The following is a 17,575-nucleotide window of genomic DNA, read 5'->3' on the forward strand; positions in this document are numbered from 1 at the left end:
ACAAATCTTTTTAAAATTCCTTCTGGATCATTTTTCAACTTTAAGGCTTGTGCATCAGAAGGTAATTATCCAGGGGGAAGGTCTCCAAGTTCTTGTCCATGCCCCCTCCACCGAAATTTTCCTTATAATGTCCACGTAATCCCCATATTTTTGACGTTTTTTATTACGAACCCCTCCCGGTAAATATTTACCAAATCATATTATTGACTTACGAATAAAGTGAATATACTACTTGATGCCTTCTTTTATGCTCCTTCCAAATATAATTATCATTTTTGTCGTAAATAAATATTCCCACCAACCCTATATAGACCAAGTCTGGGTATTTATTTGCCCATTCGGGGGGGGGGTACATTTTATTTCTGATGTAAATGGGAGGTAAATTTAAACTTTACCCCCACCCCCCTAATGGGCAAATATATAGGCTACCCTGAATTGGTATAGGATATAGGGGTTGGGGTATAATTCATTTCCGACAAAAATGAGTTTTATATTTGGAAAGAGCATAAAAGAAGGCATCGAGTGGTATATTCACTTTATTCGTAAGTCAATAATATGATTTGGTAAATATTTACCCTTCTCCCCCTATTTTTCGGTAAATTCCCACGTAAATCCCAGTGTATGAATAAATATTTTTTAAATCAAGGTATTAGTACTGGACATAATTTGTTTTAATTAACTATACTTATCAGCTACTAACATTTTTCGAGACAACTTTTTCTCCTATATCCTTACCTATTACAGCCAGGTGTCTTTACAAATAATTATAATGGAGAGATGCCTTTCTAAATTATCATTGGTTGTTTTTCCAAATCAACTCCTCCTGCATAATATCTGATTGGCTAAAATATATAGCAGAAAACTTCGAGGCAAAACCGAGTCTACAAACAAAACTTTTAGTGCGAGGTTGAAAGTAAATTGAGATTGAGATTATTTGTTTTATGATTTTAATGTAGCTTACTTGGATTTTATCAAGTGGATTGTACAGATTGGTGTTTTGTATTTATTCGATGCTATTCAACGTCCAACAAACCACTCTGGATTACTCATTTGCGGAAAAACAGCAAGCTAACATATCCCAGCCCCCTGTAAGTCAACTTATAACAGCATTTTTAGGCTACTTAGTTCTACAAAAATCTAATTATTTGAAAAGAATGAAACTAGACAAATATAAGCTGGTTATATTGGGAAGTTCTTAATTTACACTTTTCCGCCGTATCCATAAAAAATAAATCCAAAGGGTGACGCAACACCTCGGTTCGTTAATTTGGGAAGGTCCTTAGAACTCAAGGCCCTACCCAGGGGAGTTAGGGGGGATTGAATCCCCCCCTCCAAAACGTTTGTCTGAATCATAAAAATGTTTGTCTGAATCATAAAAACTTAACAAAATGGCTATAAACAAATATTTTATGCGTTTTTTAGTTTTTGTTGTGTAACCCCCCCCCCCCCCGAAAAAAATCCTGGGTATGGCCTTGCTTAACTCAATTTTTTTTTTTTTTGGGGGGGGGGTGTAGCAGTGGTATGAGGTATTTTTTATCCATTGTACAGCGGAAAATAAAATTATCGTTAAATTATTTCCTTACCCTGGGAGGGGAGTTTTAATACCATATCCTACTAGATACAAAATTGTTTATTTATTTAGAAGATGTTTGAAATAAACAAATCGATACTCCGCCGTACTCCCTTTTTTTTACTCTGCGAGGAAAGTTAAGGTAATGGGTCTGAGCTTAATTATTTAATGTAGCCTACATTCTCCAGTAAATTAACTTGCTATAGTGAGGGTATAATGCTTGTGAATAAGCTTAAAATCTAAAGAATTGGTCTTGAAGTGAGATTTTGACGTGAGATTTTCCAAAAAACGTTAGCGGTGGTGGTAGGCACGATCCCAGATTTTTTCCTATTTTTCGGGAGGGGGGATGAATCTTTAAAGAAAATGGGGTTTTTCTTGGATATATCATAGGAAACCATTAAAAAAAATAGGTCATACAGTTGACCAGAATTTCATCTTCGCATTCAAATTGCGTTTATGTACGTGAAAAGTGAAAGGTACTATGTCTAACAACAGAAATATAATCTTTTCAATGGTATCATGGTTCTGCAAATAATTATTTTAGTTACACGCATTTTAGTATTAAATAATTTTGTATTTCCTTTTTTTTTCAATGCATAGTTATCTTTATTCCACCAATCTTCGATTTTTTAAATGGGCCGCTCATAACTGCTATTAAATGGAAAAACAATTTTTTTTTCTCCTGAAAGTTAGGAGCAACATTAAAACTAAAAACGAACAGAAATATTCCGTATTTGAGGGGGGCTACCCCCCCCCCCTCCTCCTGCTTAATACCCCTCTCTACACTCTAAAGTTTTTAAGAAATGTTAAAAAAGGTTCTGATTCTAATTACTCGGCCCGTGTTTTTCAGGAATCTTTCATAAAGAATTGAGACAAAAGGTCGAACTTTAGCTTACAGAGCAGGGTCAGCTCCCCCCCCCCCCCCATATACGGAATAATTTTTGCTCTTTTTTATATTTTAATCTTGCTCCTAACTTTCAGTAGAAAAATTTTGTTTTTTTATTTAATTTCTGTTCGTTCTTCAAATAAAACGAGGAAGTTCACCCCCCCCCACAAAAAAATTACTCTCTAGAAATTTGCTCCCAGGTAAATTTATTCTGCCTGGAAATTACCCCCGGACAAGTCCATCCTCGCTGTGAATTTCCCCAAGATAGTTTCTTACTTATGATTTCACCTTAGAAATACTCCTTAGTCATGGGAGAATCCTCCATTGTTGAAAATGATTCCCAGAATTACCCCCCCCCCCCCAATGGAAAGTTTCTTCCGCAGAAAATTTTCCCATGAAGAATTTCTCCTGGTGATAGGCCTAATTCCCCCATGGAGATTTTCTTCCGTGGAAAATCCCCCTGCCACGTATAAATCTCCGAATTATGTCAACTCTGCTGAAAATTTCCCCAGGAAAATTCCCCCAAAGTATCTCCACATGTAAAATGGGGTCGCCAACGAGAAAGCAAGACAAATAACACAAATTCTGTATACGTCTTCTGGCAAATTCCCCCCATGTAAAATTCCCCTGGGAAGTTCACTTATAGATAACTCCATCCCAATGGGAAATTTTTGCCGTAGAAAATCCCCCCCCCCCCCTGAAAAATGTCGGTATGCTTCCCTATAACAAATACTATATTTAAACAATAGGCAAGTTTCATAACTTGCCGCCCTTGCGGCAAGTTTCAAGCTTTGTAGAACTCTGAGGATACGAGGCCTTTCATTAAAGAATTTTTGCGTCTTAGTATAAAGATAACACACCATTCTAATAATAGTTAATATAATATTGTTATAATAATAATGATTGTGCTGATTCTGAATAGGTGAAAAATGTTCTCGTTAAAGCTACTTGGAGGCAATGAGTCTCTGTGGGCCGAATCTCGGGTGACTGGTTAGTCCATAGTTAAAATACTTCTGAAGTCATTAGCATAAAAATATCTGCATAATTTTTGAAAACAATTCCCGTCTTGGAAAAGGAAAGGATCAAAAAGTGGCGGGACCTTAAGGAAAATAATAACTTCAAAATGCATGGAAAGTAGCAGATTCAGCGCTCAATCTGCAACATATAATTTGTTCTCTTTCTTCTTTTAGATGTTCGACGTGCATTTATTTATCTCTTTAATAAGGGATGGTGATGTCGAGCCCGTGGTTTTATATTTTTTTGGCAAAGATCAATAGAACTAAATGTTAAGTTTGCGTGCTCTTTTAAGCAAAAAAAAAAGAAATAACGCTACAGTAAGGTGGCGTTATGTTTAGAAAAAAACTTTTAGGCTAAACACTATCAAGCTTTAGTTTTGAGATAACGGATCGGTTGAAAACTATCAAAAATACTTTGGTACTTGTGTAGAATCTGGGTACACACGAAAGAAAGACCGCATCGAAATCTCAAAGCCGCTATTGATAAACAGGTTTGTGAGGTGTTGCTCATTCCGTGACAAAAATTTAAACTAGAGTTTTTGGGGGTTAAGGAGGACTAAAAATCAGTTTGTTTTCTTTTTTTGGGGGGGGGGGGTAGCTAGGTTAGGTTAGGTATTTAATATATTCTATGCTTTTCCCCCACCCCCCTAATATGCAAATATACAGCCCAAATTTGTTTCTAAACGATTATATTTTCATCCGATTTTGTTTTATTTCATTAGCATTAACGTAACTTCACTTCTCGCGTGTGTACTCAGATTTTAAACAAGTACCAATATTTTGACTAATCCTCCCCGATAAATAATATTTCAAATAGGGATAAATCTTTTTATTAGACAGTTAAAAAACAAATACTGGATATTTCGATCACATATTCAGACAGTGACCGACATCGCCGGATGACGAGAAAGATAAGAAAAAAAATACCTACTAATCCTCCCCAGTTTCTACAAGCATACTAGAATGGTGCATATGGTGCACCACTCCAGTATGGAAGCATATGGTGCACACGGTGTACATGCACATGGAAGCACATGGTGGAGTGGTGCAGTCTATCCGTATGTATTATGTAGAACCTTCATAAAAGAAAGTATTATAAACAATAATTTGGAATCTAAAAATTGACTGAGTTGATGGATTTGTCACTCCCTTCGTTCATACACAGTATTAATTACTTAAGTTATCATCAACGGGTCGTTAAATTATTCTAAAGCGGGGGAGCCCACCTAAGAAAATGTAATCTAGGCCAATTTTTGCAATTTTCGCGATTTGCTTTTCACATCAACTTGAATAGGGTTGTAATTTTTTCTCTAAGTCTGCCATCATTGAAAAGGACATTTTATGGCTAGATGTTAAACATTGTTGCTATTGTGGTGATGACCGCACCCTCTCTATTAAAGAAAGAAATCCCCCTCCCCTCCAAGGAAATCCTTATACAGATGAACCTTCTTTCAGGAGTGATTGTACTGAACGAATTATAATAAACACAAACATAATGTCCATTCAAAGACATTCTTTAATTCTGATGTAATGTTAAAATAAACTCTTTATATTAAAATAAATAACAAACTATTAAATAAAATAAACTCTTTATCCATGTTGTTTTTTGCTGCAAAGAAATATATTTGGCCAGAATGTCACAAGATCTAGAATGATGGGAAAAATATTCGGTTTAAAGTTTCGAAAAAAGACGTAAAAAATCTCAGTTTCGAAGGGTGGACTTATACAAGATAATTCGTACATGAAAGTTTTGTACCTTGAAGTTGAAAGTTTTGTTTCCTGTACCTTCTACACGGAAGTTTTGTTCTCAAGCGCATTATTGTGAACTTTATAATTCACTTATTAGAAACTAAATCAAAATAAACATAAATTAATTTGTTTCCCGTCTAAGTAGAAATTGACGTTAACATTGAGAACGAGCGCACATTCTAATAAATATTAGGCGTCCTTTTCTCCCCGGGATCCTTTGACCCTGGTCTTTATGATAAATTCTTACCTGTGCTTTACTAAAAGACTGTTAGATTGCAATAACTACAAGCAGCTGGTAATTGAAACTGTTTTATTTACCGACTAACTTTCAAAATATTTGAACGGAAGTTTGTATTGCGCATTTTCCCTGCCATCAGTCCCCTAACTAGCCCCACTTCGTAGTTTTTCTGGTACCTCACAAAAACATCGATTTTCTTTACAAGAAAATATTCACCAGTTACTCCCCCCTCCCCTCCTTCTATATTAGGGGATGTTAGAAGGTTAATGCTCCTTTAATTTTAGAAATGTTCGACTTGTTTCTGCTATTTGTGTGCTTAATAGTGGCCATTAAATCCGTGTTGACATATGGAGATGCAATTCTTTTTATTTTGTGTTTACACGAGTCGTGGTTATATAGTGCGTTCCATTGTGTACACAGGTCAGGGGAAATTGAGTTGTCGCTTCTGTCTGTTAGTCCATAATGGGGAACCAAGTTTGCTGAATGGGTGGAGATCTGTGTAAATATTCATGCTAATGCCGATTTATCATCATGCCAAAAAAAAGGTTAAAAATAGGCTCATTCGCTTTGTGGATTTCCTTTTATCTCCGCAGCTCTCTTAATGGATTCTATTTATTTGCAAAAGAGGAAAAAACAATATTTCTATTACTTTTATTCCAAGAGTACGCTTCTGCAAGCAAACCCTGTAGTTTGAAGACTTTTTTTTCTTTTTTTATCTAGAACATATTTCAGATACATATATATATATATATATATATATATATATATATATATATATATATATATATATATATATATATATATATATATATATATATATATATATATATATATATATATATATATATATATATATATATATATATATCTGAAATATGTTCTAGATAAAAAAAAGAAAAAAAAGTCTTCAAAACTACAGGGTTTGTATATATATATATATATATATATATATATATATATATATATATATATATATATATATATATATATATATATATATATATATATATATATATATATGTATGTATGTATATATATATATATATATATATATATATATATATATATATATATATATATATATATATATATATATATATATATATATATATATATATATATATATATATATATATATATATATTGTATATTTTTTGTATGCGTATTGATTTGGGGGAGGGGGTTTCCAACTTTTTGCTGCTCCGGTGGGTACAGTTTTGATATCACTATCACGAGGCAATATTTCACTGAAAAATAGGCTATAAGCTATTAAGGGAAATATAAGTGATTATTTGAAGATATTTTGCGTATAATAAAATAAAAACGATGTTACAGACACATTACTCAGGAGAAACATGTGTCTCAATCGTCTCTGTTCTTCGTATTGAGGTACCTATGCTTGGTTAGGCTATTAATATATTTCAAAGCCTTATATACATATATATATATATATATATATATATATATATATATATATATATATATATATATATATATATATATATATATATATATATATATATATATATATATATATATATATATATATATATATATATATATATATATATATATATATATATATATATATATATGTGTATATATATATTACGGTGCAAACCTAACCACCTCAGAATATAAATTTGACTAGCATCAGCGCTGTTTTGTCCGATATTTCAAATGCAAGGAAGCTAAATTTAGATAAGATAGAGATAGATAAGATAAGATTTATTCATATTCAATTAATCATACAAGAAAATACATTATTCTAATCCCCCAAAAATAGATATGCATTAATGTCGGTTCTCATCTATAGTACTAAAAGATAGAATTTGGTTTAATTCAAGTTTAGCAGATACAGAAAATGGCAAGGTAAGTTCTTATCATAATAATCTTATTTTGACTAATTTAGTGGATTTTAACTACGGTGGTCATTTTTCTTTTGTTTTCTATATGGGGAGCCTATAAATAGCCTTCTGTCTGTATCAAGAATGCGATGAAATTATACTATAAATTAAATTGAATTCACGGCGTACTTACAAATCGAATCTATGACTGGGTTGGCCTATAAATAAAGATCAAAATGAAAGGCTTAGTGTTATAGTGACCAAATCCAGAAAAGTCGTAGCTTTGATCCACTGACACTAGAAATTATGTTACTAAAATTGGATTCCGTGATATTTATATTATGGATTGGTAAGAAATTTACTAGATAGTTCGCCAGATTCTATCATAAGCACAATAGTTTTCTACTGGAAACTGAGATAAACTAACCAAATACCTAGTAAATTTAGCTTATTGTTTATGAACGAAAATAACACGTATAAGCACCACTTTGACAACCACTGAACTATCGTAGCCTTTGCCGTGTCCAGAGAAGCTACCCTGTTTGAAAAACTCTCTCTCTCGCCCGTAAATTTTGTCTGACTCGCACAAAAGTAATAAAAATATATGTAAACAAATTGTTTTTCACACATGAAATTTGATAATCACTAAATTTTCATATTGTATGCCCTTGCTTTTTTTGCAACCCCCTCATCCCTGAAAAAAATCCAGGACACGGCCCTGATTACAGCCAATGTGCAAGTTATAATTTATTTCACGAATGCAGTTACAAATATCGATTTCCTGCCAACCTTTGCCATGTATACTCCTCTTCTTTCATGCTCCACTTTCAAAATAACTCAAATTGCTCTACTATACAATAGGACTCAGCAGCCCGTGGGTTTTGAACCCCAAGAAAGTCGCTGAAAATTGGCTTGGAGGTGGAATGTAAGATGGTTAACAAAATTATGTTAGAGCTTTAAGAGTAAAGTTTGGTAAAACGAGTCAGCTTTTAGAAATCAGTAAGAGCCCGGTAAGGTTGTGGTATACTAATTAAAGTCATATTGAAGAAAATTGCTGATTGTTCAGGGTGACTATTCTGACAATCATAAGATACACCATTGGTCCCAAAGCTATGCATAGCCGCACTTCATCTAGTAATTAGTTTTTTGCATGACCGTCAAGATTAGGCTCAGAAATCAAAATAAACAGAATATATCCTTTGAATGACGAGGGCTGCCGCCTCTTAGAACCCTCACTCTTTACGCCAAGGTTTAAGCACATTATAAACACAAACAATACTGTCAATAACGCATATTCTAAACTTTAGTGCAAAGAGTGGGGGACTAGAGTGTGGCAGCCTCCCTCACATACAGGCTAATTTTAATTTATTTTAAGTTTTGACGTCACTCTTGCTACTGGCAGGGGCTCTTTTTTATTCATAGTCTGTTACTACGAAGTATTTGATTGGCGATGAATAATTTGTCTTATTTAAGAATGTGCCCCTATTCATCCACTAGAGGAAGCCTGCCCTTATCCTAAGTATCCTCAAAGAGTTTCCCTTAAAAATCAGATTACCACCCTGTGGGGCGCAAACTTAGCGTCGTGAATACTATAATGATCCTTTATGGTAGGATAAATATCATTAACAAAGAGTGTAAACACTTTTGAGCTTGCGTTTTGAGATGATAAGGAAAATTTAAAATAGTTATAAGCTCAGTCTTAATGATGCACATAATCAAATATTGATTTATCAACAAAATGATGATAATTGAAATTACTACGCTGAATCAAATAGAATTATGGAAGAAGATTTTAAAATATTACCAACCGATATGGCATGTAGCTAAAGTGCGCATTTAAATTTGTGCTGTGTTGCCAAGAGAAAAATACGCATTGTGACTAATAACCAAAACAACTTTCATGGAGAGTTGGATAGTCCCACTTTCGTTTATTTACCAATCCAATTTCCAAAATTTAGCGAGTGCTCAGTTCCACCGCTATCTAGAACCAAGTCGTAAATTTGCCGTAAGCTTCGGGCAACGTTTTTTTTTGGAATAATGAAAATTGTATGCGCTTTTACCTTTCAACAGCTGGCATAATCCGTTAAGTTTAGTACCTATTTTTGATAGTATCCTATCAGGGATTATCCGGTACAATCGGGAGCAATTTATAGGCGTCAATTTCTGGGCATTAATTGACGGGTTTCTAATCCGATTTCAGGCTTCTATGCAACAGGTCTGACATGAGGATTAGACTACTTGTTTCCAAAAGTGTTGTTGTTTTAGTTTATAGTTTTTTCCGGAAGTTGAAGTGAGTCTATTTACGTTATCTGTCGGTTTGGAAGTGACCGCTGAATTTGATTTTTTTTTTTTTTAAGCTTGGTACTAGTGACTCAATCATTTTATCTTTTGTCCATAGCCGCAAAATTTTCGGTTCAATACTGAGCCTACTATTTAAACTGCCAGTCAATATTCCGTCGATTTTGGACTTTAATTACTTTATGTTTTAAGATCTAAAAAAAAGTTCCTGGTCTTAACATATGCTGCTTTCTTAATTCTAATTACCCTATTTTATGCTATTATGTTGATTTTTAATCGCAGCTTCAATCTTTAGTACATAGAAGGAGGGCCTCTAGGTCCATACCCCTCTCTAAGTCTCGAGATATTTATGATTTCCCCAAAAAAGCCTATGCCTACTGCTTAGTTTGCTTCTTATGTCTTTCAAAGTCACACCCCCTCCCTCCTTCAAAAAAATTTTGTCCTTACCTCCAAAGAAAACCTTACATAGGTGCCTGAAGTAAATTTTGAACTTAAGAGATAAGATTTATTATCCATTAAATACACATACAATAATACACGTTATTATTCCCCCAAAGGCTCATTAGCCTGTAAAGAAGGGGGAAGACAAATGAGTTGCTTACTCAGAGATGAAAAGCAAAAGAAAATTTAAAATGATCACTTACTCACAGACGAAGGAGAAGAAAAGAAAATATAGATAAATTGAAAACTATAGAAAAAAATAGAATAAATAAACTAAATTGATCGATTAGATTAAATAGACTCCAAAAAAATAATAATAATAATAAATAAAAACATAGATAAAAATAACTACTACGAAGCCAAATAACTTAACTTGTAATTTGTTAAAATCTAATTAAACAATTTTTGGTATATTTTACATCATCTTCGAATATTGAAAAAAAAGTTAATCGAGGCTTAAAATGAAGGGACTAGGTCTGCTATATATGTTCCCTGTCTGTATCTCTTTCAGTGAAGAGATGTCTTCAAATCGAGTACACTTTTTTCTTCCCAGGTTCATGTACAAACACGGGAATTTTTTGGGCCCCCTTCGAGAAAAAAAAAATCCGATCTGATATGATCTAATAAAAAACATTACCAAACAAGTGAATCATATGAAGTGCATTGTGTACAAATTATAAATTAAGGATTTAATGAGGGGAAGGGGGGGGGGCAAAGACTCTGGCTGCGTACCCGCAGAAGACAACTTTTTAGGAGGGATGTGCATTGCATGATGGATCGCTTCTATCTCTCTTAGTGGACATTTCTTTTGAATTATATAGCCTATCAATTTACAAAAAATAGTTGAACTCCTGTGTGTATTATTTATTAGATTATTATCATTAGAGTCTCTATTTTTAATGTTACTTTTTGTATTAAATTCAATTATTCTTTTTTCTTTTCTTTTTTTGTCACTGTATGCATAATCGAAACGCTTTAAACGGAATTATTATTATAATTATTCCCCTGGTTTTTATTGTTTCTTGCAGTTGAGCATATTCCATCAATTCTATGTCGCGTGGTGGGAAATCCTCACATTACCCAACTGAGCAAATTCCCCCTCCTGTCTTCAAAATGCCAAACATTCATACACTGCAGTGAGCATGTATTTGGACAAAACAAATAATAGAGCGATGGGCGTTTAACAGTCTTTGTTGGGTTCTATGCCCTATAATAGAGCAGCCTCTTCAAGCCCTTTCAATGAAAGCACAACAAAGAAGCTGATGGACTGGTCTTTTATTTGCGGAGAGTAGGCAAATGCAAACGCTCGGCTAAGTGAGGGGTTCCGCAGTAGGCTATGTTTAATTCCTTGCGGTGCTAGGATTTTTTTTTATTGGATACTAAGTACAGAAAAGTTTAGGGGGCAAGAGAATTTTACAAGGAAGAGGGCCCACTGCTTAAAAAGGGTGGAAAAGAGATGTAATGTCAACGGAGGTTAGAATTTCACTATTTATCGCAGAATAAAGCATGAATGCTTGAAGTGCAAACGCTGTACTGCAGCCGTCTTAGACAAAGGCAGTCGCGAGTATTTGATTAAGTGAGATTTGGAGGCTAGATAGTAAATGAGGGTACGCTCTGTGCTTGGGACAAATTAAAAAGTTGTCTTGGGATCGGTTGAAGGTCACTCCAATATTTGTTGTGAGGGGTATTGAGTTTGTTTTTTACATTTTTTGTGGCTTGGTTTCAAATATATATTTGGAATTTGGTTTAATTCATTGGATTGTCCTAAATCTTCTTTTTTTTGGGGGGGTCTCTTAAAATCACTTTTTGTTTGGGTGTTTTAAATATTGTTTTTTTTTCTTTGTTTTGTTTTGTTTTGTGTGTATGATGTGTGTGTGTTGAGTCTTTGAAAGGTTGAAATGCATTATATTGAAATTACTTTTCTTCTCTTTTTTTAGTATTTGTGTATTTCTGTTTTTGCCCTGTTTTTTTCTTGGCCATAGAGCCTATAGAGCCATAGAGCCTACTTGTCGTAAATTTATTCGTTGAATTGATTGATTGATTGAATGGGGTAGCAGGGCTTTTCACATGTACAGATCAACATGTACCGAATTCAATAGGACCCTAATATCAGGCAAAGTATGCAAAAAAATGTAGGAGAGCATAAAGGAAATTATAAAATGTTTAAATTGTAGGTAGGTAACAGTAACTTACAGTTCGTGGTAACGAACTGTAAGTAAGGAGCGACCCAGCTCAATGGTAACCGAAACTCTAGAAAACGGGTTTTTGATACCAATAGATACATCAAAAGAATCAGATTTCAATGTTGATTTCAAATATATATAAGTTTCATCAAGTTTAGTGCTACCCATCAAAAGTTACGCGCCTGAGAAAATTTGCCTGATTTTCAAAAAAAGGGGGAAAGACCCCCTAAAAGTTATATAACCTTAATGAAAATCACACCATCATATTCAGCATATCAGAGAACCCTACTGTAGAGATTTCAAGCTCCTATCTACAAAAATGTGGACTTTTGCATTTTTTGCCAGAAGAAAGATCACGGATGCGTGTTTATTTGTATTTTTGTTTTTTTTTCCCCCAGGAGTGACTGCATCGACCTAGTGGTCCTAGAATAGCGTGGGAGGGTTCATAAGAACGGAAATTAAAAGTTCTAGTGCCCTTTTTAAGTGACCAAAGGAGGGCAACTAGGCCCCCTCCAACGCTTTTACCTCAATGTCACCCGATCAAAATTTTTAGATAGCCAATTTGTTCAGCATGGTCGAAAATATGATAGATATGTCTTTTAGGATGACCTAATCCCCCGAAGTCCCAGGGGGGAGGGCTGAATGTTATGAACTTTACCCAATCTTAACATATAGTATTGGTTATTGGGAAGTATACAGACGTTTTCGGGAGGGTTTTTTTTCTGTTAGTGGGGGGGGGGGTCGGGGGTTATGTTGGAGGATCTGTCCATTAAGGAAGTTTTTATGGGGGAAGGGAAATTGCCATGAAGGGGGCGCCGGACTTGCCAGCATTATTTATTGGTTATTGGGAAGTATACAGACATTTTCAGGAAGGATTTTTTTTCTGAATGGGGGGGGGCTGGAGGAGGGGGTTACTCGGGAGAATATTTCCGTGGAGGATGTTTCTTTGGGGTAAGGGACATTTCTATGAAGGGGGCGCCGGATTTCCAAGCATTATTTAAAAAACGATCAGAAATTAAATTTAAAAAAAAAACAAGTTTTTTCAACTGAAAGTAAGAAGCAACATTAGAACTCAAAACGAACAGAAATTATAACGTATGTGAGGGGGTTCTCCCCCAAGTCAATACCTCGCTCTTTACGCTACAGTTTTTTTATTGCTTTCAAAAGAGCTATCTATTCTAATTAAACGGCCTTTGTGATTCAGGGGTTTGGAATTAAAATTTCTTTTAACTTTTAACGTAAAGAGCGTGGTATTGACTAAGGGGAGAACCCGCTCATATACGTAATAGCATATACGTAATAAAAAAAAACAATAAAAAAACAAGCGATACGGCTCAATAGTAGGCCTAATCGAAACTTTTAAAAACAGAATTTTGATGTCAATAAATGTATCAAAAGAATAGGTTTATAATGCTTATTCTAAATATATAAATTTTATTAAGTTTAGTATTACTCATCAAAGGCTACAAGCCTGAAAAAATTTACCTGAATTTTTAAAGAGGGGGGAAACATCCCCTACAAGTGAAAGAATTTTAATAAAAACACACCGTCAGATTCAGCGTATCAGAAAATCCAATTAAATAGGTTTCAAGCTCATATCTGCAAAAATCTGCAACTTTGTATTTTTTGCCAGAAGAAAAATATACAAATATAGAAGTTAGTTACGTATGTTAATTTGTAAATTACGTCATAACCAAATTTAGAGACATCCATTTAGAAAAAGAAAATTAAAATTTTTATGCAAATTTTATTTACTTATTCAATGACGGTGATCAAAAATAAAAGCTGCATTAAATAAAAAACGATCATAAATTAAATTAAAAAAAACAAGTTTTTTAAACTTAAAGTAAGGAGCGACATTAAAACTTAAAACGAACAGAAATTATTTCTTATATGAAAGGGGCTGTCCCCTCCTCAACTACTCGCTCTTTACGCTAAAGTTTGACTCTGTCTCACAACTTTATTTTTTGAAACAATAAAAAACTTTAGCGTAAAGAGCGAGGCGTTGAGGAGGGGACAGCCCCTTTCATATACGGAATAATTTCTGTTCGTTTTAATTTTTAATGTCGCTCCTTACTTTCAGTTTAAAAAACTTGTTTTTTTTATTTAATACCTACCAGGCGCTACTGATTATTAGCTTATGAAATAGCAATAAGCTAAGTAGCCTTGGTTCTAGCAGCTGAAGTTGGTCTAGGTTACACTAGTCGAGGGTACGCCTTTTTATTCTCTTTCATTCAATTTATTCATTTTTTACCACTTCTTCGGAGGTAATTATGATTCTTCGTGAAATACTTTTCCATTTCATACATTTTAGGAGTAACTCCAACTCTCGTGGTTATAAAGAATCTTATTTTCCTATGTATCTCAATCACAGTTCGGTTTACTACAGTTTTGGATTTGGTTTATTGTGAGATGAGTATCACATCTACACAGGCGCGTACGCAGGAGTTTTCTTTCAGGGTTCTAATAAAAAGAAACTCTTGAAGAAGGGGTAATAAAAAATATTAGATAATTCAAATAAGAAGTGCCCAGAAATTGAAGAAAGCTTAGGATTTCTGGGGGCCGGGCCCCATGGCCTCCCGCGTACGTCCCTGTCTATAGGCATTTCTTGTAATATGAATAATCTAAAATAAACAGCATGAAAATTTTATACTGAGATATTCCATCCAATAAAAAAATTCATAAAACTTCTCACCTGGTAACGCAATCATAACTCTAGGCCTACAGTTAGGTTACTGAGACAAAACAAATGTATTTTTATTTATCAAATATAAAAGCAGGTTTTTTCTTCTGAAAGTAAGGAGAAACATAAAAACTCAAATGAACATAAATTATTCTGTATATGAAGGGGTTGCCTCCCTCCTCAATACCTTGCTCTTCACGCTACATGTTTTAGCACTTTTAAAAAAGCTTCCTATTCTAATTAAACAGTCCTCGTGTTTCATGAGTCATTCTTAAAAAACTGGGACAAGCAGTCAAACATTAGCGTAAAGAGCAGGGTGTTGTGGAGGGTCGAAACCCTTTCATATACGAAATAATTTATGTTCATTTTAAGTTTTAATGTTGCTACTTACTTTCAGTTAAAAAAAACTTGTTTTTTTTTTTTTATTTGATTTCTAATCGTTTTTCAAATAATGCCTGTAAATTTGGCTCCCCCTCCATGAAAAAATTTCCTCTCTTCACGGGAAATTCCTCCGTGGAAAGTTTTTTCCACGTAAAATACACCCCCCCCCCACGCAAGCCTGAAAAATTCTTCTTGGTATACTTTCAATCGAAAAAGGCTTTAATTTCTAATCGTTTTTCCGATCACTCCGGAAATTTTTTCTGGAAATCTAAAACCGCTGAATATTTCCTCCAAACAATCCCCCCGCAACATCTCCTTATGCAAAATTGAGCTAGCAATGAGAAAGTAAGACAAATAAAAAGAATTTCATATAGCAACTCTGTCAAATCCCCCCAGTTTAAAATTTCCCCTGGATAGGTCACCCCCAGAAATTTCCCTCCCCACCAAAAATTCTTCCCATGGAAACCCATCCCGGGCACAACATCCCACCCCCCGAAAAATGTCTGTATACTTTCCAATGACAAATACTATACACAAACAATGGACAAATTCCGTAACTTACAGACTTTTTACCACGGGAGGTGGGGTGTCATGTTATCCCTAAAGGCATAGTTATAGGATCTTTCAACTATGCTGAACCAAATGGCTATCTCAAAATTTTGATCGGACGACTTTGGGGAAAAAGGCGAATGGGAGGGGCCTTGTAACCCTCCTATATTTTTGGTCACTTAAAAAGGGCACTAGAACTTTCAATTTACGGTTGAATGCACCTTCTCCCGATCTTCTAGGACCATTGATTCTATACAATCAAACCCTGGAAAAAATAAATAAAAATACGCATCCGTGATCTTTCTTCTGGCAAAAAAAAAGAAAAAAATTGCAAAATTCCAGATTTTGTATATAGGAGCTTGAAACTTCTACAGTAGGGTAGAAGTCTCTAATACGTTGAATCTGATGATGTAATTTTCATCGATTCTTGGACTTTTAGCAGGTGTTTTCCCTCTTTTAAAAAATAAAGTAAATTTGCTCAAGCTCATAGCTTTTGTTTGGTAGAACTAAAGTTGGTGAATTGTATATGTTTGGAATCAAAATAATAACCCTATTCTTTTGATATGTCTATTTATATCAATATTCCGTTTTTTTTTAGTTTCAGTTACTATTGAGCCGAGTTGCTCTTTACTTAAAGTTTGTTACCACGAACTGTTTGATAACCTTAGTGACGTTCAAGAATTTATCGTGATAATTGGATTAATGCACGCTTAATGTCATAGCTTCAAAATATTATTTGGTTCATACGTTTGTAGAAAAAAAGAAGAAAGACGTGTCGGTATTAGAAGTAATAATTCTTCAACTAGAAATGTCATTCATACTAAATATCTTTTGGTCACTTTGGCTTGCAATTCACAGTTTCTGTTAACCAGAACAACAAGTCAATTCTGGAAGTAATTCTATCTCTTCTAAATAGGTGTCCAGTACTGTCCAGTGACCCACCTTACAATTTATCAGTCTCATTAGCATAAGTTGGGAAAATTTGGAATTCCAAAAGTGACTTGAAGTTTTGTGACATCATTCTTGACTCGTTTGGAGTGATTCAAGCACAAAAAAATACAAAAACGAGTGAAAAATATATTTATGTTCCCTGCTAGTAAGCTAAACAGTTTTAATTGTTTTAAGTTGTCTAATTTATAATATAGGTCTATAACTTATTTTCTGTTTTTTAGTGTTTTCTTAATAAACATTGACAAAATTATTTAAGCGTAAATCTCTGTATTAAATAAGTTCTATGAAGCTTCTTCCTACCCTATATATGTTCAATTGCTCATTGAATCGAATCTGCTTTAGACCAAGGAAATAATTATGGGCTTAACTATACTGTCTAGGCAGCAGTAAATATAGCGAAGAATTATTAAAATGTTATAATGTATAAGTAAGATTTCATGTGATAATTGAATAGTGTATAAGTAATATTATATTAAGCACCCTGGATAATCTTTGACACATTGTTTGTTCACATTGTTGACACATTGTCGAATTGTTTGAATCATTAGAACTAGAAAAACTGCCCCATTTTCTTTAACAAAAACCTTTTAATCAAACAATTTATCAAATCATTTATAATCCACCATGACTCCTGAAGGCTTGTGGCCATGATGGAGTAACTTCGAGTCAGTACTCAGCAAAATCTCTACATGTCTGGTTGAAGACGGAACCTCAGTATGTTCTTGAATAAGAATAAGTAAAAAAAACAAGTTTTTTAACTGAAAGTAAGGAGCAACATTAAAG

General features: G+C 34.0%; 1 protein-coding gene across 1 annotated transcript in view; it reads left to right on the forward strand.

Annotated features, from left to right (window-relative positions):
• Window positions 1–995: 995 nt before the first annotated feature.
• Window positions 996–17,575, forward strand: part of eya (eya transcriptional coactivator and phosphatase 2) — a 178,969-nt gene continuing 162,389 nt past the window's right edge. The window contains exon 1 of the mRNA XM_089099899.1: window positions 996–1,088. The gene's annotated coding sequence lies outside the window, so the exon portion shown is untranslated. The remainder of the gene's footprint in view (window positions 1,089–17,575) is intronic.

Source organism: Artemia sp. Qi Xiang Cuo, chromosome 14 (assembly GCF_049724085.1).
Source record: "Artemia sp. Qi Xiang Cuo chromosome 14, ASM4972408v1, whole genome shotgun sequence".
NCBI lineage: Eukaryota > Metazoa > Arthropoda > Branchiopoda > Anostraca > Artemiidae > Artemia > Artemia sp. Qi Xiang Cuo.